Genomic DNA, 27,470 nt, shown 5'->3' with positions numbered 1-27,470 from the left:
GGTGGAACGAAGAATAATCAGACTGACTATTGTTTGATTGGCTTAAGATGAAGATCATCTGTTAAAATCATTAAGATACCTTCTGGTATCGACTGTGGTTCTGACCGTCAGCTTATAACAAGCCTCTGGAGATTTGGGTTTAGAAATCATGCATGAAATATCCAAGAGCATAAGGAATAACGGAACATGGATAGAAGATTGGCCCCTATTAGTAATGATTCTGTTTCACAAGAAATGAAACGCACAATGCTGTGAGAACTACAGAACCATTCCATTGATTTCACATGGCGGCACGAGTCTTCAAAATGTCATACATGAACGCCTGAGCACCTGTTTAGGCAACGAAATACCACCAGAGCAAGCAAAATAAAGGAATACGAGAGCAGATTCTCAGTGTCAACAACTAACTGAAAACTCTACAGTTTTCACCAGTTCTTTGCTTCTTGGACTACAGCAAGGCTTTCGATTGTGTTCCATGGAAAGAACGGTGGAGGGTGCTAGCAGAAATTGGCGTTCCTGATCATCTTTTTTATCCTCATCAGAAATCTTTGCTCTGATAGCAAGGCAGTAATAAGTCTTGATGAAAGTGTTTCAAGTCTTTTTGAATGATGTAAAGGAGTTAGACAAGGGTGCATTCTATCACAAGTACTATTTAACATCCATGGAGAATATGTTATGAGAGAAGGAATTCATTGATAGACTGATGGGGTCCGAACTGGAAGACGAAAAATAAGTGATTTAAGATTTTCTAATGAAACCACACTGTGCACAGAGTCACGAGGGGAAGTGAAGGAGCCACTGGATAGAGTTAAGATAGAAAGTGAGAAACCTGGATCGTCAGTTAATAAGGAAAATATCAAGATCATGATAATTGACAGAGGTAAGTCACTACCAGTTACTGATGTACCTAACAGATTATGAAGAAGTTGATTACTGTATCTGCCTGAACTCAGTGGCTCCACACAAGGGATATGACGTAGTATTTTACTGGGTAGGGATGCTGCATCAAAGCTGACATGATTTGGAAAGACAGAGTCCTAGCCAGATATACTAAACTGAGAGTACTGAAATCTCTGGTGTTCCTTGTTTTCCTTTAAGAATCTGAAAGGAGGACAACAACTGCAGCGGACGGCTAAGAAACTGATGCTTTTGAGATGTGGACATTTAGGAGGTTGCTGAGAATATCATACATGGACAAACGGACCAACAAATCAATCTCTCGAGAACTTAGTGTGTAGAGGAGATTGCCCAGTTTTTTCTTTTTTTTCAGCGAATACTACATTTCTTTGGTCACATAGTTCGATAACAGGAGGTTAACGTGGGAAAAATGATCTTACAAAGTAAACTCGAAGGGCAACGTTAGCAAGAAAGACCACCGAGACGATGGATGGACCAGAAAAGGAGAATACATACCAAACATGGGGCCAGCTGCTCCTAGATGCAGAAGACAAGGGAAGATGAAGACAAAGGGACAAGCTGTTAACATGATTATGTGAAGGGTCACCAATGACAGACGAAGTGTTGATAATAGAATTTTGGCGGAACAGAAATCTAGGCTGCATTCATGTAGGAGGAGGTGTGGAGAATTGTGGGAGGATGTAATACCCATGTTCGTCCTGTTACTAGTTTCAGTCTCTTTGGGTTTTTTGTTATGTGGGTAGTATATGGGTTTACGGTTTTAGTTTACTGACCACGGTTTAACGGATGCAGCTTGGTGTTTTAGTTGACTGGATAGGATGGTTGAAAATGGTAAGATATACGTAGTTGAGCGAAAGGTGCAGGTAGCTTATCCTTTGATTATTGTCTGGGCTTTGGAAGTGCTGATCTCGACAAGTCACTGATTGCACCAGAAGGTAAACCTCATGAGATGGAATTTGGTCGAAGGCACACTTTTATTACTTAAATTTCATTATTTCTCTCTCCTGAAGGGTAGAGTGGGTTGTTGGAGGTTTTAGTCAGTGTAGAGCCCCGTTGTTTTCCGCCGAATACCAGATAAGCTGGTGATATGGGTTCCGATTTGGAATGTCTGGAAGGGAATTTACCTCACAACCAGCGTAAAACTTCCGAAAAGCTTGAATTGAAATCGGAGGACTGGAGCTATCTTTAATTTTTTTCTCGGAAAATACGTCACAGACAAAACTACGTTTCGGTACTCATGAGTATTTACGTGAGAAACCGTGTAAAGTTGATGAAATGCTTGATAGTGCAATGTACAATCAGTCGAGTATTTGTGAAAGCAAATGTGCAGTTACGTTGAGTTCTGACAAAGGACCCTTTCTAATTATGCGTGCCGTCGAACAAAATGTCAGACAGTTGAGGTGCCGTATGGTCAGATGCTGCTCAGTGCTGCGCGTGTTGTTCATACCAGTCGCCGAATCCGCTATTAGTATCAGTCGTCGCCCTCAGGGTCATCCTCATTAACGCCATTGGTTGGCAATTTCCACGTGACGGCACACACGTAGATACACGTTTACTACGGCAGCTTTGGTACGATACGGAGTGCAGCCATTTGTGACATAACTACCAAACTACCATCATAAACATTTTGCGTTGTAATCAGCTGAATGTGTTTTAGTAGATCCTCGCAGTAACGCGTTTTATTACGACGTTATAAACTACTGAAAGCGCCGCCGTCCCTCCACGCAGACAAACTTCAGTCCTGGACAGAGTTGGAGAGTAATAGACGGTTTACGTCAGTGAAAGACAGCGACCTCCAAACCAGGTACAGTCCGTTTAAGTGACAAGTGAAGAACACTAGCGTGCAATATTCTCACTAGAGGGTGAAGAGCAGGTTGCTGGAAAAACTGAGCTCGAGTGATTCACTTGATCGTAACGTGAGCCACATAACATGAACATTGCTGTCCCCATTGATCCTGACCGGCCCTTTTTGCTCGTCGGAAAATCCGAGAGCAGACAACTCATACAATGTGGCTCAAGAGCAGTTCGTGAACGAATTGCACACCTTCGAGCAAAGTGCTCGCTAGCGGCTCACGTATATGCACTTTTACACGCTTTCCGAATAAATGATGACTCAAGTCACTGCCAAGTTGCTATAGGAAAATAAACCAAGCTTTTTTTTTATCTCTTTACTGTTTACATTTTGCTGGCAGTAGCCACGAAATTAATGTCATACGGTCACCACGATCTTCGTCATCTGTGACAGTTCAACTTTAGTCTGCTGCCTTTACCCCTAACGGCACTGATGGTTCATCATTTGAGTATGTGTCGTTTGATATTACAGTGGTTTAAGTTCCATCATCCGTCAAAATATATGTCATTCATTAATTATGATCATCTTTAATATTAGCCAACAACTTTCACCTACAGTCATAACAAGAGAAAATTAAAACGCAATTTTCAAAGCCCTCAAAGAGAAATGTGACATGTTTCCAATATTCCACCTTAGTCCTTCCGTATTTCTGTGTAAATATGGCTGCTGGAGAAACCTAAAAAAAAGAAAAAGTCTCTTATAACAAAGCACAACAGTAAACCGCCCACAGCACACCCGTTTGGCAATATAGTTACACCTGTCAGTTTACAGCCACTAATAGATTGTCTATTGTGAAATCTTCCATGCACAAACTAATGACTGTATGCACTCATACGCCTCATTTTATCGTAAGCATTCACACTATAAAGTGATTTCTCCTGTGTGGTCGTCTCCACTCGTCTTTCCTACCACTTGTTCACGTGATATTTCGCTGGAAAAATGAACTTACTAGTTTTTTCTTCACTGTCCATAAAATACAGTTATGTGCTACAAAAGCTGCAATGTTTATCTGTAGTAGTTGTATGTTCACAGTGCGGAAAATGGATATCAAACAGCTTATTTCTATAGAATGGACACGTTTAGTGCACTTTATTTATATTACTCTTTCGACACCAAATATAAGTAATGCGATAAGTATATTAACGATGATATTTGTTAATACTTCAGTTTATATTCATGTACTGACCGGCTAGGTTGTCCGACATGTTTTTATCATTTTCACATTTATCTCTCCTTGGTGCTTGGTTGAAATGTCATGAAACAGGTCTTGTAGTTGTAACTGTTTGAATATCTTAGTTGTAAGTACACGTAGTACATTGAGTAACAACTTTTGGATTCTCTTTTTCTGTACCCTGCCAATTAAGCACAATTTCACTCGTCCCCACTGATTCCACGTGATGTCCCGATGCAGCTGACAGCAGTGATCCCCTCCCTTTCCTTTCCTTTCTTCCCCTCTCCACCTTCAATTTAAATATAATGTACCACAATTGCGGATTCTGCGTGGTCTGTTCTTTGGGAAATGTCTAAAGGAGCAATTCGTGTAAATTGCTGCTGCTGCTGTGTAGTAGTAGTAGTAGTAGTAGTAGTAGTACGATGCACCAGAGCCATACGCCGAAAACGATGGTTCTCCCTCCCGGTAAAGCAACGTGGTCCTCCGGAGCCCATTAATCTTGCGACTGTACATTCTCGTGACCACCGCTGCCAGCAGTCATGTGCGGTGGTTACATTCCTGCCAAGTCTACCTGTATTACCGCAGAAGAAACATCCAGCTTCTCGTAGCGCTATTGCACGACTTCGTTCAAACTCAGTGAGGTTTTACTAATGGCGTCTTTGTAGTCTTAAACGTATTCTTGACTAATATCAGCTCACCAAATCCAATCTCAAAGGTAACTAGCGCTCACGACCGTCACAGCGTGTATTTAGAGCAGACCTAACTTGCATCCTCATAGCGGCGTTACTACACTGAAGAGCCAAAGATACTGATGCACCTGCCTAATATCGTGTAGGGCCCCGGCGAGTACGCATGAGCGCCGTAACACGACGTGGTATGGACTCTACTAATGTCTGAAGTAGTGCTGGCGGGAACTTACACAATGAATTCTCCAGGGCCGTTCACATATCCGTAACAGTACAACGGCGTGGAGAACTCTTCCGAACAGCACGCTGCAAAGCATCCCAGATATGATCGATCATGTTCATTTCTGGGGAGTTTGGTGGCCTGGCCAGCGAAAGCGTTTAAACTCAGAAGAGGTGCTCCTAGAGCCACTCAGTAGCAATTCTGGACGTTCGGGGTGTAGCATTGCCCTGCTGGAATGGCCGAAGTCCGTCGGAATGTACAATGGACATTAATGGATGCAGCTGATCAGACAAGATGTTTACGTACGTGTCACCTGTCAGTCGTATTTAGATGTATCAGGGGTCCCATTTCACTCCAGCTACACACGCCCCTCACCATTACAGAGCCTCCACCAGTTTGAACAGTCCCCTGCGGACATGCAGGGTCCATGGATTCATGAGGTTGTCTCCATACCCACACACGTCCATCCGCACGATACAATTTGAAACGAGACTCGTCCGACCAGGCAACATGCTTGCAGTCATCAACTGTCCAATGTCGGTGTTGACGGGCCCAGGCGAGTGGTAAAGCTTTGTGTCGTGCAGTCAACAAGGGCACACGGGTGGGCCTTTGGCTCCGAAAGCACATATCAATGATGTTTCGTTGAATGGTTCACACGCTGACACCTGTTGATGGCCCAGCATTGAAATCTGCAGCAATTTGCCGAAGGGTTGCACTTTTGCCACATTGAACGATTCTCTTCGGTCGTCCTTGGTCCGGTTCTTGCAGGATCTTTTTCCGGTCGCAGAGATGTCGGAGATCTGATATTTTACCGGATTCCTGATATTCACGGTAAAATCGTGGAATGTTCGTACGGGAAAATTCCCACTTCATTGCTACCTCGGGGAGCTGTGTCCCATTGCTCGCGTGCAGGCTATAAAACCACTTTCAAACTCAGGTAAATCTTGATAACCTGCCATTCTAACAGCAGTAACGGATCTACCAACTGCGCCAGCCACTTCTTTTCTTATATAGGCATTGCCGACCGCAGCGCCGTATTCTGCCTCTTACATACCTCTGTATTTGAACACGTATGCCTCTACCAGTTTCTTTGGTGCTTTAGTGTAGCAACACTCTTATGCAACAGTTGCGAAATCTGAACAGACATCGTCTTTCAAATGTAAACACAGGCCTGCCAACGTTCGTTCATGTCGCACAGCTCCTTCCTGATGCGATTTTTTCCGTCAATGTCACATACTGTGCTGGGAAAGAATGAGTAATCTTGTTCAGATCGGTTTTAGTTCCTTCTTCCGCAAGTAATCTGGTAGTCAGTTTCATCGGCATTGATTACGTAATCCAGGTCAAAATTAGGGATGAGTACTTCCATCTGTATCTGCAATGATATTCCGCACGATGAAATTGAAAAAATAAAATAAAAAGAGAAAGTACACAGACAGGATTTGACCCCATACTGCCAGTGTGGTAGCCATGAACCTTAGCAGCTAGACCACGGTCGTTTGGTCAAAACACCATCAACGTTACAAGTCTAGCAGGTAGGCATAAAACTTCGACATCGATTTTGTCGTAAAATAGGGCTCGTTGCATGAAAAGCCGCAAGTCAAGTACTCAGGACAAGTCCCTCTACAATGTGCCGAAGTCTCATCAAAATGCACGATTAACAGTTCTGATGGTACTCTCGTTAGTGCTCGAAACTGGTGATCCTCCTCCAGCATCACTTAGTAGCCTCCAGACGCCTGCCTTGGAGGTCAGCAGCTCGGACCTCGGGCGGTGCAGCCGCCCACTAAGTGCCCTGAGGGTGCCTAGGTGCCACTCGCAGCCGCTTATAGGGACGACTTTCTGCACCGGAGACCAGCATCCGCTACAGGAGTTCCTGTCTCCTTCCGTCCGCGTCGCTGGCTCCTCACGCAGACAACCACAATGAGAAGCAGGCTGCACGAGCTGTGTCTGTTAATATTGGAGTCAGCAATGCTGGGCGCCTCGATGCAGCCGAGGGAATGCTGATAAGGGCAACTGCTCACCGCGGGCTATCCTGGCGCTTGGAGGGAACGCTGACATCGAGCAGCAATGCCGGAATTGTAGTCCCATGAGTTACAATAAAGTGTGTTAATCTTTGAAATTGTTTACTTGAGCTGCCGACGGCTCGTCACCTCTTCACACCCGCCGCCGCTACCTAGTTCTGCACTGAAGTAGACCTTGCAGACCCGGTCCACGTCAGTACATTTGGCAGCCTAATTACCCATGGCTCCCCTGTTTCCCGCTATTGACACCACGTGGAACCGTCTCAAGCATAGGCTGCCAAAAATGCCTTACAATCAACAAGTACCTAATCAAAAATGAAAAACCCGGCTTTGGCCTCCACTAATTTAATAATCTCCTAAAACTATATCCCATCTTGCAATCCTCATACGAATCTACTTACTGTAGCTTACTCTATCTGCTCTAATAAAAAGAACATCAGGTAAAAATCTCCTGCCTCACGACATAAAATGTCTGTCTTCATCCAACACGGGGGCAACACACTATTTCTTCGAAACAACTTCCAAACTCCCGCCTCCAACACTGAACATAATCCACTCTCTCACGACTCTCCTGCAAAATATCCACTCGTTTGACATATCTCATATTCTTATACAAATAACAAAGCCTGTCCATTCAGTATTTCACCAGATTTCCACCACCATGTACTGCTGGAACCAGTCCCAGTTCACTCCTGCCTCGATGCTTTTGTTGAATCTCAGTGTCACCCTACCACGTTCCATCTCCTACCCCACTGCACGCAATACCGACACAAAAGCAATCATATAGTCTTTTATAAGGGGCAGTCCAATGAAACGAGACAGAATATACAAGTTGGTCAGAAACAGTCTGAAAAGCTTGCGAAGATGTTGCAGGGTAGGTTGTGCTGAGAAACAATTGTTTTAAAAAAATTCGATACGTTCAGCAGTTACCGAGTTAACTGGCGTTGAAGTTAGCCAATCACGCCGTTGCGCGCTCGAATTCAAGCGGCCCGCCAGAGACGGTACCACGAAATGTGTGTTTCGTTTAGTTTCTGAAAACCGAAAAATACAGCGATACAAAAACTGGAATAAGGAGCGGTACTAAATATCCAACCGGAGCGATAACGTCTACGCTGTGAGAACAACTGACACTAACTGTACCTGAGAGGCCGCTTGAATTGGGCACGCAACGGCCTGAATGGCTAACTTCAGTGTCGATTAACTCGGAAACAGCGCAACGAATGGATTTTTTTTTTCTTGACAATTATTTCTCGGTACCATCTGCACTGCAACAATCTTACAAGTTTGCAGATTATTTCTGCTCACCCTGTATAAAGAGCATAGTGCAGACGTTGGTAGCGCACTTAGGTGTGTGTATAAAAGTGCTCCCTACTGGGAATGAGAGAGTAACAGCACGAACGGTCACCGGTTTGCCATTTTCCTGTTAGACGTGATCGGCCTGAGGTCAGCGAGTCGTGTGTGGGTCCGACTCCGCTACAGAAGCCGGGAAAGACGAAGAGAGTCATGTAGAGCCGTTTTTGATTGCGAAAGGAGGGGCAGGACGTGAAATATTATTTTTACACGAATATCTGGTATGAACAGCGAACACAGTAGGTCCCTTGAGAGTGTATATGCATAGAATAAATGATTCCGAGAAAGTCCGATGTCACTGAAAGACAGCAGTCGCCCTGCACAGGCTCATCATGCCATTACCAAGCCATAACATTGCTGCGGTGGATTCTACCATCAAAAATGACCGACGGCTGCCGATGGAAAACATTCAGCTCACGTCACGGTACCGCTCGCGCCACCATGACACAGCATCTGAAGTTCTGGACAACCTGTGCGCAGTGGGTTCCCCACAGCTCGACGAAGGAGCAGAAGTTGACCAAGATGTCGAAGTCATTGCAACACATGAACGGTATCGCGATGAACAACATCGTTTCCCGCCTCGTATTTTCGGGTGAGATGAACCATGGTCTCATCATTTTGAGCTGGAGAGCAAACACCGGAGCCCACAATGGAAGCACAGCCATTCATCCCCAACTTATTCGCACAAGCCTTCTCCGAAAAAATCATGATGCCCGTATTCTTTCACTGCAATCGCACAATGCTCACTGACTTTCTGGAACACGGTACCACAGTTAACGTACAACAGTACGATGACACTTTGCTAAAATTGAAGCTGGCCATCAACCACAAAAGCCCAGGAATGTTGACGGAGGGCATCATTCTGTTGCAGTGTCTAATGCCAGCCCACCTGTTGCTAGTTTGTTTCAACTACACTGCAGACGTTTCAACAGGAAGCCTTTACATATTCGCCATACGGACCCGACCTTTCGCCACGCGATTGCCACATTTTCGGATCCCTGAAGAACAACATTCGTGGTCGTCGATTTCCTTCGGACTACTGGGTGCAATCATGGTTCCGTTGGCAACGGAAAACATTTTCCCGTGAAGGCGTTGATCACCTTGTCTGTGTGTTAAATGTGGTAACAGTTACGGCGATTAATCTTAAACTAGTAAATAGTTTGCTTTTACTTTTCAATGTCTTGTTTCAATTTGACTGCCTCTTATATTAGTAAATACCTGGAAGTACGCAATTGGAAAGTTCCTTTCTCCGACCAACCTCTAACCTCCGCTCCACCTATATCAGTCTTCGATATTCCTCACCATAATCTGATGATCGCACTCTATCCATCCCTTTAGCCACGCGGGGTAGCCGCACGGTCTTGGAGGCCTTGCCACCGTTCGCGCGGCTTCCCCCCTCGGAGGTTTGAGTCTTCTGTCGGGCATGGTTGTGTGTGTTGTCCATAGTGTAAGTTAGATTAAGTTGTGTATAAGCCTAGGAACTGATGACCTCAGCAGTTTGGTCACATAGGAACTTACCACCAACACCCATTTACCTGGTGCTGGTCATACGGCCTCCGTCATAATGTTCTAGTAAACACATCATCGTCATCATCATCACCATGCATCACAGATTCAAGCCCTGCAACGTTCAAGATGCAAAGCTTCAACACATCTTGAAGATCATCTGTTGCAATGACGTCACTGTTGTTTTCACCTTTTAATTCGTGTTTAAGTTACTGTGATTTCTTTAACCTTTTCACAATGACACAGACTAGTAGCGATGTCGTACTCTACCGTCACAATGCCAGGCATTCTAACGTCCAGAGGTTGGCAGTAACACATGTGAGCGCTCTGTTAATCCGCAGCCGGCTCGTAGACATACTCCGTGCTGCACGCACGAGTGGCGCCTTCAAAGAGCCAGCTTAAAAAGACGCCGCACCGACGCCATCTCGTCTAATCGTGGTGTTCACTTGGAGCCTTCACAGCGTTACTGGTTTGCCTTTCTGCTATTGTGATTGATTATGACGAATGTTTCTGTGTAACGTACTATTGTGGAATTTCATTTGAACTTGAAGAAGCAAATTAAATAAACGACGTTACATACACTGATCAGCCAGAACATTATGACAACCTAACGAATAGCCAGTATATCCACCTTTGGCACTGATAACAGCTGCGACGCGCTGTGACATGGAAGTAATGAGACCTTGGTAGGTCGCTGGAGGGAGTTGGTACCACATCTGCATACAGAAGTCATGCAATTCCCATAAATTCCTGGGAAGGTGGCGATGAGCTCTGACGACACTTTCAATCACATCCCAGATGCGTTCGATTGCGTTCAGATCTGACGAGCTGTGGGAGCCAGGAAATTAACTGGAACTCATCACTGCGTTCCTCGAAGCACCTCATCACACTCCTGGCCTTGTGACATTATCTTGTTAAAAAATGCCACTGCCGTCTGGAAACATGATCGCCGTGAAGGGGTGTACGTGGTCTGCAATCAGTGTACGATAACCCTCGGCTTCATGGTGCATTGCACGAGTTCCACTGGACCCATGTATGCCCACTCGAATGTTCTCCAGAGCATAATGGCGCAGCCACCAGCTTTTGCTCCGTCCCGCGATACAGGTGTCAAGCAGTTGTTCCCCTGGAAGACGACGGATTCGCATCCTTGCATAGGCGTAATGAAGAAGGTATTCATCAGACCATACTGCACTAACTTCCAGCGCCGACTTACATGTGCCCATTTCATTCGTAGTTGCCGATGTCGTGCTTTTAACACTGGCACATGCATGGGTCGTCGGCTGCGGAGGACCGTCGCTAGGAGTGTTCACAGCACTCTGTCTTCAGACTCACTTGTACTCTGCCACAGTTCGCCGCCTGTCCTGTTTTACCAGTCTGTCCATTCTACGACACGACATCCAGCATCTGTAATTAGGGGTGGCCCCCCAACCCCACGACGTCTGGATGTGGTTTCTCATCGGCTTCGACTCTTGTTGAAGACACTCACCACAACACCCGTCGAACACCAGACACTTGGTGCAGTTTCCGAAATATTCGTGCTGAGCCTCCGGGCCATCACACACTGCCCTCGGTTAATCTCAGATACTAGGTGCTTATAATTAAACTTTCCCAATTTAACACGTTTTAACACGAAACTAATTACCGTACGAGTATCAAACTTGGTAGCATTAATCTGCAGTGTATGGGGTGCATGATTTACATGCGTCACAGCGCCACCGCCCAGTTCTAACTATGGCCACCAGGTACAGTGATCAGTCATCGTGATTCATGGTCTCTCACACCTGACTAGTCGCAGTGCACTTGCTGATGTGCCAACGTGAGCTTGGACAAAAGGAGCAGGGCATTATTGGTGACGTTCCATTATCAAAATAACAGTAATGCTGCAGCTGCACTTAGAGGATATCGCCGGCTGAAAGGATTACGGAAGGGTCTTCTTTCTCCACCTGCTGTGCTGAGCATGATGAAGTTCTTATCAACTGGAGAACTGGGCGTCGCTCCGGGAAGAGGCCGAAGACCGGTTTCACAACAGGTGGCTGATGAAATCGCTGTTGCTATGACAGACAACGGTGCGCGCAATTCCCGATCGTCAGCCACTGCGCGTACTGTGTCTCGACAGTTGAATATTCCCTGGTCCACTGTACGGAAGGTGCTTCGAACCATTTTCAAATGATATCGGCAGAAGATCCATATCATATTGCAGCTTGCACCACAGGACGCAAAACGACGTGTTGACTTCCCTCTCCACTTTCTCACAAGCATTGAAGTTGACGAGGGCTGGCCCTGGACCAACCTATGGACAGACGAAGCTCATTTTACTGTGACGGGTGAGGTGAATACACAGAATTGCCGAGTGTGGGGATGTTCACCTCCAGTCACTGTGCATGAAGTTCCTCTGTGTGGTGAACGAGTCACCATATGGTGTGGCTTCACGGCTACTTTCATCATTGGCCCATTGTTTTTTGAGCAGGTTGGCGCGCAAGGACCAAAGACGTGCAATGCGACTGTCCAGCGTTACTGCGTATGCTTCGCCAACATGTCATACCCGCCCTATAGGAGAGAGACGCACTGAGTTAAACTGTTTTCATGCAAGATGGGGGACCCACCGCACATCGCTGGTGAAGTTCACCTGCTTCCCGAAACACCTTTGGAAACGATCCAGTTATCAGCCGATCGTTTCCAAATGCTTGGACAGAACGATCATCTGATTAAACTCTCTGAGATTTCTGGTTGTGGGGCTACCTGAAAGACAGGGTCCACAGCCGGCCGATGTGGCCGAGCGGTTCTAGACGCTTCAGTCTGGAAGCGCGCCACCGTTACGGTCGCAGGTTCGAATCCTGCCTCGGGCATGGTTGTGTGTGATGTCCTTAGGTTAGTTAGGTTTAAGTAGTTCTATGTTCTAGGGGACTGATGACCATAGATGTTAAGTCCCATAGTGCTCAGAGGCATTTTAGAGAGGGTCCACAAGGGGAACATCTACATATGTGCTGATCTGAAACCCAGTATAGCTATGGACATGATTCATTCTGCTGTGCAGAACGCAATCCTGCGCTTTCGGACTGTTCTAGACACTGATGGACGCCATATTGAGCCCTTTTGGTTGCAGTATTTGTATCGGTATGTAATGGTATGATGTACAGTAGCAGCACATTAAAAGTGTTTCAATTGAAATGATCTGCGTTATTTCTTTTCCCCTTGTCCTAGACATTAACGCTACCAAGTTTGGTACTCCTACGGTAATTAGTTTCCGTGTTATAATGTGTTAAATAAGGAAATTTTAATTATAGCCACCCGTAAATCGCGCGGCTTCCCCATTCTACACACAGAAAGCACGCTCATTGATACTACATGCACCGTGCATGTGTGTCTGACTAGCGTCATTCCTCGACAGGTGACGCTGCTATCGACTTCAGATAGTTTTCATTGAAGGTCTGTCGGAGGTGTCGGTTTCAGATAATGGACACCATTTCACACCGGCAGGGTTTCAGCAGCTTTGTGGCGCCATGGGCATTAACCATGGGACGACAGCATCGCTCCACCCTCAATCTAATGGTGAAGATGAACACTTTGTCTGGACATTCAATGAACAGTTGAACAAATTACGTGCTCTTCCTTTCACCATATCGTTCCTAGCCATGCAACGGCAAATCGGAAGCTGAACTTTTGCCTGAGGCCCTATTCTGTATCGTTCAAGCCGATCGGTGTAGTACGTTAGTCTCGGTAGTGACGTCATTTTCGGTTCTTTATCGAAATATCCTATTCAGTAAGCTTCTGAGACCTGTTACCGAACGGTCCTCCCACCGATTTTACGTCAATTGTACCGAGATGTTTTGGATTTAGATTTGGCCCTGTCTATCGGTGAGCTGTGATTTATGTAAACTTATAATTTGTTATTTTAAACATATTTAGCGATTTCAGCTTTGGATATAGTGACTGTGTGACTAAATCACCAGAGGACGCATCTGGTTGGAAAGTCAGTTCATAATAGACTATTTTCCTTTATTAGAAATGTGGTTAGGTTAGGTTGTTACACTGAATGATTACATAAAAAAAATACCTTTTCGGTCAATGTTCTCTCAAAACAGATGCTATTTTTATGCAAATAAGAGTTTAAAGATCATTAAATATCAAGACATCCGCTCTGCTTACGTATATTACATGAGTGTGAACTGACGTTACTAGTGACTTTGTGTACTTAGTGTAGTTAGTAACTATCGAAACGTGTTTAAAACTTTCAAGTAACAATGAAAGCTATTGTGTGAAGCCTGATATTGGAAACCTTCCAAACTATCAAGCATTTATGACGTACGCAGCACCGTTTGGCAACGAAATCAGCCTACGTTCCTCTGCACAATAGTACAATTGAGCACTACGTCTTTGTTGTTTGGCGTGGCCAAGTGGTTAGAGCGCGGGAATGCCATGCAAATGACAAGGGTTCGCGCACGGATGGATGAAAAAAAAATTTTTTCCTCTTCATATATGCAACACGTTCTGAGACATTGTTATTCGTTTAAGTTACGATTCTTCTGCAACATTCGTTATTACTTACATGTAAGAGCGCATTTCCTAAGTAATGATTTTGTGATTTCTGTGTGTTTAAAAAACGAAATATTAAATTGCTGGGAGTGAAACAACCGACAGTGACCTTTATATTTTTTCTTGCCAGAAATAATTCTCTATTTTTTTCCGAATATGTAGCGATTTCCTAGTAGCGGTTAGACAGGAATCTAAGAGCACAACTTAAATTACTGGGAATGTAACTAGCAGCAGTCATCTTCATAATCTTGCTTGTCACAACTGTTTATCTGCGATAGAATCCTCAACAACAGTAGACAGTGATGAAGTATCTCTTCCGTAATATTTTTAGACTGTATCACCATATACGAAACATTTTAATTCATGAGATGCATGTTATAAACTTCGACGAACTGCAGGAGCTCTCGAAAATGCGTTTTTTCAATTTTGTTTTCAAAACCCAAATCGTTGACTTACCCTATGGGGAAGTGGGTTACTTAATCATTTGGATCTCTAGGAGCGAGTTATAACCACATTCTGGTTATCTTCTTATTCTTTGAAACTCTCAGAATAAATTTTTCGGGTGTTTTTATAGATGTATCAGTACATTGTGGTGCTACACACTATTCCTAACTCATTTTCCGAAACTTAAAATCCAAAAGACGATGTTAGTGTGAATGAGAATAAGATAACATAATGCGGCCTTTACGACAATCTACAGAGTAGAGATCAAATACACTGTCGTTCTTATGCAAGCATGGAAACATGCGGTCAGGGAAACTAAAAATTTTCTATGCATTTCAGCTGAGAATCATGGAAATGGATATACTGCGCCTGATACTGTTAAGGAGGAGGCAAGAGCGATGAAGGCGGGCACGTCAGCTCGATGGAATAAAGCGTCATGCGTTATGGCAACGTAAACGCAATTTTCGGTAGTTGTAAGAATAGCGCACCTGTGTCGTCTGCTAGCCGCTTTGTGTTTCGCTGCGCTGTGCGCGCTGCAGTGCGCATGCGCGGATCTGCAGCGGCTTGCTTTTGATTGGCTTGCGCGACGCGAACCGACAACAGGACTTCGGTTCTCTAGACCCGACCGGTATCGCTACCGAAATGCAAACTGAATAATGCAGGGGCTCTAATTCAAGTACTAGACCGTTCGGTGCTTTTTAGTACCGAAACGATCGGCACAATGGCGGAAAGATACAGAATAGGCACCAACATTGGACACTGCTTCAGTTCCTGCTTCGTCTGCAACTTCGGCCCGTGCTCTACAGCCCCCTACATTCAATGTTAATGATGTCGTCTTTTTCCGGGTCTTCGTAGGTCACACGCGCTGTGATGGGGGCGTTATCAAGAAAGTCTTGGGCGATTCTTTATATGGCTTACACAAACCCATTGGCCTGCAGAAGTGCCATCAGAATGAACTTAGCTTGTGTGGGTTGTGTGATCATGCCCTGCATTTTCCATTTCCAAATTCGGTGTCCAGGAGGACCCCACCACCACAGCTGCCTTCACTTACGTCATGAACAAACGCCGCCGCCGCTGGACGGGGAGCCCATGGCTGTCAACGCAGCACAGTCGCCGTCTCTGTACTCCACAGCGACAGCAGCTCCTTCGCCCTGTCTCCTTTCAATGGTCCATCATGGACCCTCCAAACGCCGTCGTGCCTTCGCCATTGGAGGAACTTGTACTCTATGGCTAGTTTTCGGCCGATGTTCCTGGTCATTTGCAAGACGAATTTCGGGGTGCAAGCAGGAGCTTGTCATCAGCTACAGTTTTGGCCACTCCCTACTCACCAAGAAAGTACTTGGGCGCGAACAAACACAAATACACCAAAATCGTATGAGAAATTATGTAAATGTCTCTTATTGCATTAGTGATACTCCCGCATCTGCAAAACTCTGCAGTCGTCCGTTAGAGGTCTCGGCGTATGCCATGCCGCATTGCACACTGACCTGCCGGTACGCCAGTCGGGACGGTGCAGTGCGCCTCTGAAGTTGCGTTTTGTAACATTATGTGTGTATTGAAGCGTCAGATGGCTCGGCGATTGGTAATCAATCCTGATAATGTATTGCGATTGGATGAAATGAAGTTACGAAGAACCTTCTTCGTGAAGATGGGTATTGGTGTAGAAGACGAATCATTCGCATGTTTTCTGGTATCTATTATAGTGCAGAAATATGAGCATAAGTTAGAAACAGATCCTGTTTTAACACTAACACATAATGATGATGATAGGGATAATAATGACGAACAACTCATTGCAAACGGTAGTGCTACGGCAAGTGCGGGAAGAAGCGATGGAAGCAGTGACAGTGAATACCAACCATCTCCCAAGAAGAAGGTTAAAGTTGCAAGTATCATCAAGGCGTTTGATGACAACACACTGGAGAACATGTATGATTATTACGTAAGAGGTTTCGACACATACGACAAGCTTCTGGAAAGATACCCTAAACCAATATTAAAAACATACTGGATTACGTGGCAAAGAAAAGAGAAGAAAATACAGTTTTCAAAGGAAATCGTACACTGCTGTTCAAGACCATCAAGGAGCGTGTAATGGCGAAATTCGATAAAGCGCGAGAATGCGGTTCCGCCGTTCATTATTGGCATTTACACCATTGGGCATTGGACGTAGCCAGAAATCTCGGGTGTACAAACTTTACAGCTTCACTAGGATTTATTACCAATTTGAAAAAGGAGTTTAGGATAACAACACGCCGTAACACTATGCTCCAAGCACTAAAAGATAAGGATGGCGAAGAAGAGCTGATTGAAAGAGCTCAAACGCTTGTTGCTGACGTCAATGAGCATATCACGAGAGAAAACATCGATATTAGTTCTGTATGGAACTGTGATCAGAGTCAGTTCAACTATGAACTTTCTTGTGACAGAACACTATCAATGAAAGGGGAGAGAAACACTGTCGCGATGTAGCAATCAGTTAACTGTGCAACACATATTTACACGATCGATGTTTCTATATCAATGGACGGACGATTGGCAGACAAACTCTATATTTGCTTCCAAGAATCCAGTGGAAAGTTTGGACCCCGCGTGTCAAGGGAAACAGAAACGAGGTGCCCTCCAAATGTCATCGTCGATGCAAGTGTGAGTGGGAAGATGACGAAACAACATCTGAAGACGTTTTGAATCCGCATTTGTCGAGACAGTCATTACTACCTTGTGACTCCTGGTCTGAACATAAGGATGAACGAGTACTACTGGAAGCATCTGGCGGAAAGCATGCAGATTTAAAAATCATTCCGCCTAAAACTACAAAATATGCACAACCTCTGGATGTGTATTTCTTCAGGCAATATAAAATACATGCCAAGAGAATAAGACTTCATTAAACTACGTTCCAGTCATATGCAGCCGAAATTGCACGACAGATTTTTTATCATGAATATGCATTCTGTCATTTACAATCAGTTATCTGCGGGAGTATACAGACCAATGCTTCGTTACGCGTGGCAGAACGCTGGCTACGATATTGGTGAACCAGTGAACAACTTCAAAAGTGTCATTGACGTGGCGTTCAACACTGATATTATAGAATGTGCAAATACGCCATGCGATCAACTTGCATTTCTTCACTGTGCGTTTTGCAGTCATTCGAACTGCTCGGAGCATTTTATTGACATTCCGCATTTACATTTATAGTTAAGATTGCTGCATTGCGTATGGCGTCTACAATTACATCTACAGTGATATCTAGAGCATGACTACAGAGTTTTGCAGAGAAACGACACCCACCAGCACATTCAGAGGTACATAATAGTCCTGTAACCAAACGTTCATACAGATGTGTGTGTTCGAGCCGAAGTACTTCCCTGGTTACTGGCACCTGCGTCCAGACTCTCCCCAACCGTCGTTTCCGGTAGTACCAATACACGAAGACGGCAAGGAGTATTTTGGGGGGATAAATGTGATGAACACTATCTCCACTACACCAGGCATTACACGTCCACAGGTTGGCTGCAACACATGTGACTGCCTTGTCAACTGGCAGCTTGCTCGTAGACACACCCTTTGCTGCACGCAAGAGTAGCGCCACCACCGAGTCGGCTGTAGAAAACGCCACACCGGCGCTGTTTTGTCTAATCGTCATGTCCACTTGGAGCCTTCGCAGCGTTACCAGCCTGTCTCTCTGTTATTGTGATTGTTTATGACAAAGGTTTATGTGTAACGGAGTAGTGTGGACTACTATTTCCACTTGCAGAAGAAAGTTGAGTAAACGTTACACATATATTACGTGTATTTCTCACCATTTTGCTCTTTGTCTCAGCACCCACCTGTTATTCCTTGGCATCCACCCCGGGACCGACGCAACACTGGTAACGTATGAGCCATCACTTGGAGTATGCATAATGTGTAACTCCCAGGAATTGTATGAAATAACCAATTACTGGAACTTCCGCACAACAGTCTCAACTTAAAGTTGAAAAGGGGAAGAAGAGGAGGAGAAGGAGGAGGAGGAGGAGGAGGAGGAGGAGGAGGAGGAGGAGGAGGTGGGGCATGGGGGGGGGGGGGGGAGATGTGACAGAAATTCTAGCAAAATATAGGAAACTGAAGGAGTGTCAAGGGAAGACAGTACTTTACGAAAATCTATAGAATTTTTTGATAGATATATTGCAGTTGTCGAGGATGATTTCAAGTCTCCAAAAGAGACTCACTCGTAAATAACGGGGTTTCATAATAGCCCATCGCTATAGCCAAGAAAAAAAACCGCATCAATTAACCACCAAGCAGACCTTTGTGAGCTCCATGTAAGGCGATAGAATTTAGCAAGGGCAGCGCTTGCGTTTGTCTGCACAAAGACTGTACACCGATACTCGCTCAAAGACACCGAAGCTGATGCCACGCCGTAGCCTTTGGCTCGCCGCTCTCTCCATTACAATACCCTGCCACAAGATGCACGGAAGTTCTAGCGATCGTTTCCATGCCTCCAGCAAGCTCTGCCTCTGTCCGTGCACTCGTGTTGCTCTCGCCTACGTGCGGTTAGCAGCTGCTTTGATGGTGGACAATGCCTTATGTACTCTGTAAGAAAGCCGGCCGGGGTGGACGAGCGGTTCTAGGGGCTACAGTCTGGATCCGCGCGACCGCTACGGTCGCAGGTTCGGATCCTGCCTCGGGCAAGGATGTGTGTGATGTCTTTAAGTGAACTACGTTCTAGGGGACTGATGACCTCAGAAGCTAAGTCCCATAGTGCTCAGAGCAATTTTGAACTCTGTAAGGAGGATATGATGTGGCTGCTGCTTCTACGATTATTTCACGAGTTTTCCGCTTCACAGATGCCCATCGGTTGACTGTATTATACTGGATGAAATAACACTCATTGGTACAGTGTTCGGTTCGCAGCTTTACTCCAGGAGGGGGCCGACAGGATACAACAACAAGTAAATTTCAAATCACTTTATTACAACCTTAACAAAATGAAATACTTAACTTTGTTACAATCCATAGCCGCAGGAATTTCATGAGTATTTATTACTGTCAGTGAATATTAACGAATCACTTGATACAGAACAAGATACTACTCTCTTCCCGCAGATACAACTGACAAACTTTTACGCAGAGTTCTGAGTAATTCAATTGTCGCACTGCTGGCTCGCTATAAAGACGGTGCTGTCATCTTCGGCGATAATTGCTGATAGGGCTGAGCAGTACAACGCTCAGGCGTAAGAAAGCGAGGTGACGCGAAAGTGTATGGAACCACTTCTGCGCGTGTCTCTCATTCGTCGTTACTTCAAGTAGCGAATATGTTTTGTTGTGGTTTCGTCTGCCAACCTTTCCTTGGCAACTCGCTCTTCGGATGACACCACAAATTGTTATAATTCAGACTAGTTGACCGGAACTCAAAGAATCCTTGCCATAGACGTGAGCCGGCCGTTGTGGTCGAGCGGTTCCAGGCGCTTCAGTCCGGAGCCGCGCTGCTGCTACAGTCGCAGGTTCAAATCCTGCCTCGGGCATGGATGTGTGTAATGTCCTTAGGTTAGTTAGGTTTAAGTAATTCAAAGTCTAGGTGACTGATGACCTCAGATGTTAGGTCCCATAATGCTCAGAGCCATTTGAACCATTTGAGCCATACACGTGATGTCGACATCTACAGCTGCAGCCGCGGTTTACCTAGATAATGGTACCTAAGTAAACCCTCCCGCGACTGGGTACAACGGCGTCAGGCCAATGTAATGCGCTGAAGTATCCTATTCGTGTACTATTGTCAATCTGTAGAAAACCTGGCAATCCCACAATCTCGTGTCACAGTGGAACCGTTCCATCGACTAACGTGGCAACAGCACTATCTCTCCATTTATATTTTAATTTGTACGGCTAAAGCATTTCAAGCAAATGCACTATGTCCAACGCCAGTTACTGATACCACATCTGTTCACACGTACTGCAGATCAGCTTCCAAAGTCACTCTGTCAGTAGGTCAATAATACAAGACTCCGACACCGTGAAATTACAGGCAGCTTGTTCCCTGAAGGTTAGCAGCGGTCGAACCTCAGCAAATCGCATTCCACAAATAGTGTAAAAAAATTGTTCAAATGGCTGTAAGCACTATGGGACTTAACATCTGAGGTTATCAGTCCCCTAGAACTTAGAACTACTTAAACCTAACTAACCTAATGACATCACACACATCCATGCCCGAGGCAGGATTCGAACCTGCGACCGTAGCAGCAGCGCAGTTCTGGACTGAAGCGCCTAGAACCGCTCGGCCACAACGGTCCGTTCACTCACCAACGTCACTTGGCTCCAACTATAATGTTACACAACCGTATTCCGTGCTGTGGAAATGACAACCTTTCAGTGCAAGGATAAAAACCGCAAAAGTTGAAATCGCAAGATTTGCTTAATTTTTTGCTCGACTTTCTGCTTCCGTAATCGAATTACATGGGTTAGAGACGATAAACTTCATCAGCTGGCTACTTAGGTATTGGTTTATTATTTGTGTGTTGTGATCGCCAACGATAGAGATAGTGGCGATATTGATGATGTAGAGGAGCTCCAATAGCCACGCCCTGCGACCGCCGGCAGCGGAGCCGCTGCTTGCCGTAACTACAAACTTCGGGTCAGGCAGCGCTACCACCCAAACTACATTGTCCTATAAACACGGTCACCCCCGGCGTAGATACAGTCTGCTTACCCCAGCCAGATACTGGTCGGATGCCGCTAAGAAGCCATTCGTACCACAGCTATTGCTACGAAACTGTTTACGAACTCGACTTTGATCCTGGCTGGACTTTTCAATAGAACAGCCAAGTTGTTGTTAAAAGAGTTTATATACTTTTATCAGTGCTTCATGTTCATTTTCTCTTACATTCAATAAATCGCGTTACGCAGATACCACTACATAGTTTCACGCGTCCACACTTTTCTCCTCATGTGCTGAAGACAATAAAACCAGAAACGAACAGCTACAAATTTATATCAGCCACATCGCTGTAGTCTTCACTGTGCAACGCTTACGAGCTGGATTTCCCGATTGTAAGTTTCTGCATTTGCAGCGTAGTGCTTCAGGACCGACACGGTCATGTGTTAACAGCGTCTCCTCCCATTCATTTACCACCATAGCTCGAAACGTACTGGTTGACTTAAAGGCACTTACAGGAACTACTTTACTTCTGAAAAAGAAATCTGCTCTTTCTTCTCGATGAATATTCAGTAGTCTGTCACATCGACCTATTCCCTGGGTGGTTTAGGACTGAGTCTCTTAATATTCTGAATTACAGACGGCTTTGAAACATTTCCCACAGTTTACATGGTGTTTAGATGTTCCTGTTATGCGATCAGATTAGTGTTCACAGTAATGAAGTAGTTTCTGTACCGGTTTGTAATTTCAACAGTAATGTTTAGAGTTAACAAATGTTCTTAAAGGTCTATACCATCTAATAATGGACTAGTAGTTGTCATAGCAAAATAGGCATGGAGCTATTAAATAAGATAAGCCCATTCTCACAGGTATGATATCCATGTTCAGAAGGCGGTTGTCCTTTGACCCGCAAGAGGAATGGTCGTGGATATCTAAAAATCAAGGGCAGTCACTACGCACTAATCCATCCCACGATTCCAAGAGCACCGTGGTATAATAAGGCACAAACATTAAGGAGCTTCACGACAGTTACAACATGGTTGAAATTTAATCATTGGAAGTTCAACAAACACCTATCGGCTTAACCAAGCGCCACCTCTCTGGGATACTGCGGAGAGGAAGATGATCCGAACCATGTATTCCTACAATGTCTCCGGAACATGTATCACATAAACGTACTTGCAAGTAATCTTCAGCCTCTCGCTTACCAGTTCCCAAGCCGCCTCCAGACTTCGTTGGCATCCGACATAGCAACGTACAAGCTATTGTACGAATTCATAAACAACGGCAACACCACCATATATCTCCCTGTACTGATAATTTAATGTTCCTGGAACTTACAATGCCAAGGAAGACCAAAAGCTAAATTACCTGACTATATTCCCACGTCCTACTCAGCAGAATATGGAACGGTCAGCCAATAAATGTAAGTACCTCCTGTATGTATGTGACTGAATACTGTTGTACCTATACATGTGGCTGTAATACCCTAATTTGGTGTTTGTAAACTGTTCTCATGTTCTGTCTAGATGGTACTTACAGACCTGCACAATATTCAGTTTTCTTTCCGCATTTTTGAAATAATTTTTATAGGTTATAAATGAGTATTTTATTGTAAATTTAAATATATAGTCATTAATATGACCTGAACTGGGACAATCACAAATGTGTAACAACAGCGATTTATCATTTCTTATTGTGTTAGAAGTAGAATTGCTTATGAAAATTCGTACCGGAGTACAAGTTTAATGTCTACCGTGAATTGTCAAATTTCAATACAACATTTCCTGTATCGGCACGACTTTATGGGCACGTTCCGAATGCCAATAAATGAAAAAAGCCTCTACCTCTAAATCGTCTAATCTTGTAATGTTCGTCGCGGGGTAGCCGCGCGGTCTTAGGCGTCTCCTCACGGTCAGTGCGGCTGCCCCCGTCGGAGGTTCGAGTCCTCGCTCGGGTATGGGTGTGTGTGTTGTCCATAGCGTAAGTTAATTTAAGTTAGATTGAGTAGTGTGTAGCCTTAGGGACCGATGACCTCAGCAGTTTTGTCCCGTAAGACCTTACCACAAATTGCCAAAATGTCTTTTATTGTTCCCACTTATGATACTCCTAGATGATCCCATTTGTCTTCTTATCATCGAACACAAAACATCTTCATCAGTCCTAGTCTGTCCGTTCAAAATGTTCCGACACTGACCTTACTTCTGGCGTATAAGAGACGTCAGTGCAGAAATTACGATGTTCGAACTAAAAACTATAAAGAACAGATGCCAGTTGTGAGTGTTAAGTATTGGACTCGCGACTGTATTTTGTAAACATTGTTGTGTCACAAATCGTAATGGAGCAACATCTGGATGCCTGCCCTGACTTGACTGAAATCCAAAACGTCGACAATTCTTCTCCGGAAAAACTCGTCATGGTTGACGAAGCTTGATGTTATCAGTACGAATCTTTGGAAATTTGTGGTATGTTCTATGGGACCAAACTACTGAGGTCATCGATCTCTAAGCTTACACAGTACTTAATCTAACTTACGTTAAGGGCAACACGCACGCCAATAGTACGAACCTACCATAAAGCGAGACACTGCAGAAATTCATATGGAGGCCATGCTTTTATGCGCGAGTGGAACAATATCCCAAATGAAGACTTCTCTGACAGTTTCATATGCTCTCGTATGAGCGTTCTGTGTGTTGCACTGAATTGGAGGGGTGGGGGTGGGGGGGATTATGAGAACACCTAGAGAATTCAAATAACCATGCTATTTTCTCTATTTTTTATTAACTGAGTCTCGGAATTTTTTGGACTGACGTTATACAAATAATAGAATACAAGAGAAATCAAACTTGGCAGAAGAGGCGCGCGGAGTGGCCGCGCGGTAAGAGGCGCAATGTCACGAATCGTGCGGCCCCTCCCGCCGTAGGTTCGAGTCCTCCCTCGGGCATGAGTGCGTGTGTTGTCCTTAGCGTAAGTTCGATTAAGTTAGTTTAAGTAGTGTGTAAGTCTAGCGACCAAGGACTTCAGCTGTTTGGTCACTTAGGAATTCACACACATTTGAACATTTTTGCCTTCGACGACATATCTGCAAACTGCATGGGTGAAGGATTTGTAATAAAAAAGTATTGAAATTAAAATCTCGAAACAACCCCTTTATAAAGAAAGGAGTCTACAACATGTCCGCAGCTCGTGGTCGTGTGGTGTGGTAGCGTTCTCGCTTCCCGCGCCCGGGTTCCACGGTTCGATTCCCGGCGGGGTCAGGGATTGTCTCTGCCTCGTGATGACTGGGTGTTGTGTGATTTCCTTAGGTTAGTTAGGTTTAAGTAGTTCTAATTTCTAGGGGACTGATGACTATAGATGTTAAGTCCCATAGTGCTCAGAGACATTTGAACCATTTAGTCTGCAACATGAAAAATTGTGGAATCCAGCAATCTTGAGAATAAATGGAGATGGACTGAGCACCAGTGATGTCCGAGTCGGCAGCACAGCACTATAAAGACAAAGTTATCGGTGACTCGGATATTCTGGGCTTTTCACCAGTGGGCACGGCTGCAAACCTGGGAGTTAATTCACTCGTATTGCCGGGAGAATTGATTTCGCAGTTCACCTAGATTTTGAAACGAGAATCTACAATATTATGTCAGCAGTTTTCAACAGAACAGTGATTCGGTACGTGTGACTTTAAGGGCGAGACCGGTGACGATGTTTGAAAGTGGAGTTTTAGGCACAGGAGCATCGAAGTTGCTCACTGTATGGGACTTGTGTAGGCGCCTCCTCTGAATCAGGCGTGCGAAGGCCCGCACTCGGTTAAAAACGGCGGGTCGGTGGTAGAAGGCTGGCTGGCGCTTCGCATGCAGATTAGAGAAGGCGCCTCCGCCTACGTGAGATCGCTAGCCCGCTGCTACGCGGCCTTCGCTCCTTCAGACCTTCATTCGTCTTTACTAGCGCCGTCCGCAGGATCTTTCTCTGCACTTATCCCGCGCCTTGTAATATGCAACTGGAAATGCAAGCAACACAAAGACGTCCAACTCTAAGATGAATAGACATAATATTGTTTCCGTTCCGATTTTGCAACATAATTTACTATCGATCTGTTTTGTGAGGTTACTCTGTTTACCAGAGTGTAAGTAAAATCTATAAACTTATATTTCACGGACAATACCAGTAGACACTTCATAGACTGACCAGTCATCAGCTGAAAATCAGTTGTTTCGCGAGTGTTTGTGTATCCCGTCATAGCATTCAGCGTTTGCCACGATGTGAAGCAAGCTACTCTGGGCCTTAATCACTCAAACGTAAACAGGGAATAAGCTATTTTTTGTGGTGCGTGGAAATCAGGCGTGTAATATGCAAACACTCCTTCACGTATCGAATAATAAAACCGATATGAATAACATGGCAACAACAGACCTGGAACAGGTCGAAATTAAGGTAAATAACCTGTTCACGTATCAGTCCTGCTATAAACATGTGAATGTCAGGCACTCGTTATCACCTTATGCACTTCTCGTTTTATTGAATCCAGTGCTTGATCACTGCATGCTATGGAAACTCATAAAAAAAATGGTTCAAATGGCTCTGAGCACTATGGGACACAACTGCTGTGGTCATCAGTCCCCTAGAACTTAGAACTACTTAAACCTAACTAACCTAAGGACATCACACACATCCATGCCCGAGGCAGGATTCGAACCTGCGACCGTAGCAGTCGTACGGTTCCAGACTGCGCGCCTAGAACCGCGAGACCACCGCAGCCGGCGGAAACTCATCACAATGAAGCAAAACCCTAGTAATGCGTCCAGTTATATTTATTAATGGGGAAGTTGTAGGAATTCAGTAGTCTCAAAGTGTAAGTCGACACTGAGATACAAAGTTTTATCTTTTGTAGTTAAGTGAATAACTTACAATAACAGTACAGCTGGAATTGTCCAGAGACTGTGGTGCCACACCAGAGTCGGAAACGTGAATCGATAAGGTAGTCGCCGGCCGGGTTGGCCGAGCGCTTCTAGGCGCTACAGTCTGGAACCGCGCGACCGCTGCGGTCGCAGGTTCGAATCCTGCCTCGGGCATGGATGTGTGTGATGTCGTTAGGTTAGTTAGGTTTAAGTAGTTCTAAGTTTAGGGGACTGATGACCTTAGAAGTTAAGTCCCATAGTGCTCAGAGCCATTTGAACCATTTGATACGATAGTCATTAGCGAGGGCTCGTGGCAATCCACAACAACCAGTGGGAGGCACTCAGCATAGCAGCGCCCTCACGTCGAGGTCAATATAGTAACGAGCATATGACAGCTCAGCCCCAGTTCGTTACCTCTCCTGAAGGAGTCAACATCATAGTGTATGACAATCGAGTTGTTACAGTTTCTGATTAGCACACGTTGAACGTTGTACCTCAAGAGAACATTTAGTTAATCTGTGTATCAAGTGAGGCTTTCAAACTCGGTGTCAGTTGTAAATTATCCAGTACCTCTGTGGCAAAGAAATGTGGCAAAGCTAAGTAACTCTTCTATTCAGTAACGTAGTAAAGTGAACTAACATTTCATGAGTTACAGTTTTTATGTGCTACCTCATCGAAAAATCAAACACCCCACAGTTCTGGCCAGGCGAAAGTAGTTTCACCTGGTCACAACAACACAGAACAATGTTCTTATAAAAATGCTTTAAACTGGAGTAAAATGACGCTAACCGCTGTGAGACTTGCGCCTAATTGAAATACTGCAGGAGGAAAAGCGAATAAAATTTCCACATGTGGGCAGCTCGCAATTTCAAAACAAACGACATACACTTTAAATACGACAAATTTGGCATACAAGATGCATAAAAGAGTTAGCTAAATATGAGCTACTCAGAATATGGATTGCAATACAGCCTGAGCGAAACTTACATCTCCTAAGTACAGTAAGTGGGCATCAGTCTGGACGAGATAAGCGACTGCCCGGAATCAAAGTTCTTCTCAATCCAATCGCCCGATACCCAAGCTCATCTTGGAAGGGGAAAATGAATACTGTTGCCAGTCTGACGAACGATAATGTGCATTCACCCACGAAAGAACAGGAGAATGCATCCGAAACTTCCCACTGAAGCTATGGAGAAATTTCTGTACTATTCATCAGGTTTGTTCTTGTTTCGAACAGTCTATG

Source organism: Schistocerca serialis, chromosome 3 (genome assembly GCF_023864345.2).
Source record: "Schistocerca serialis cubense isolate TAMUIC-IGC-003099 chromosome 3, iqSchSeri2.2, whole genome shotgun sequence".
Taxonomy (NCBI): Eukaryota; Metazoa; Arthropoda; class Insecta; order Orthoptera; family Acrididae; genus Schistocerca; species Schistocerca serialis.
The sequence above is the reverse complement of the archived record's forward strand: the minus strand, read 5'-3'. Positions refer to the sequence as shown.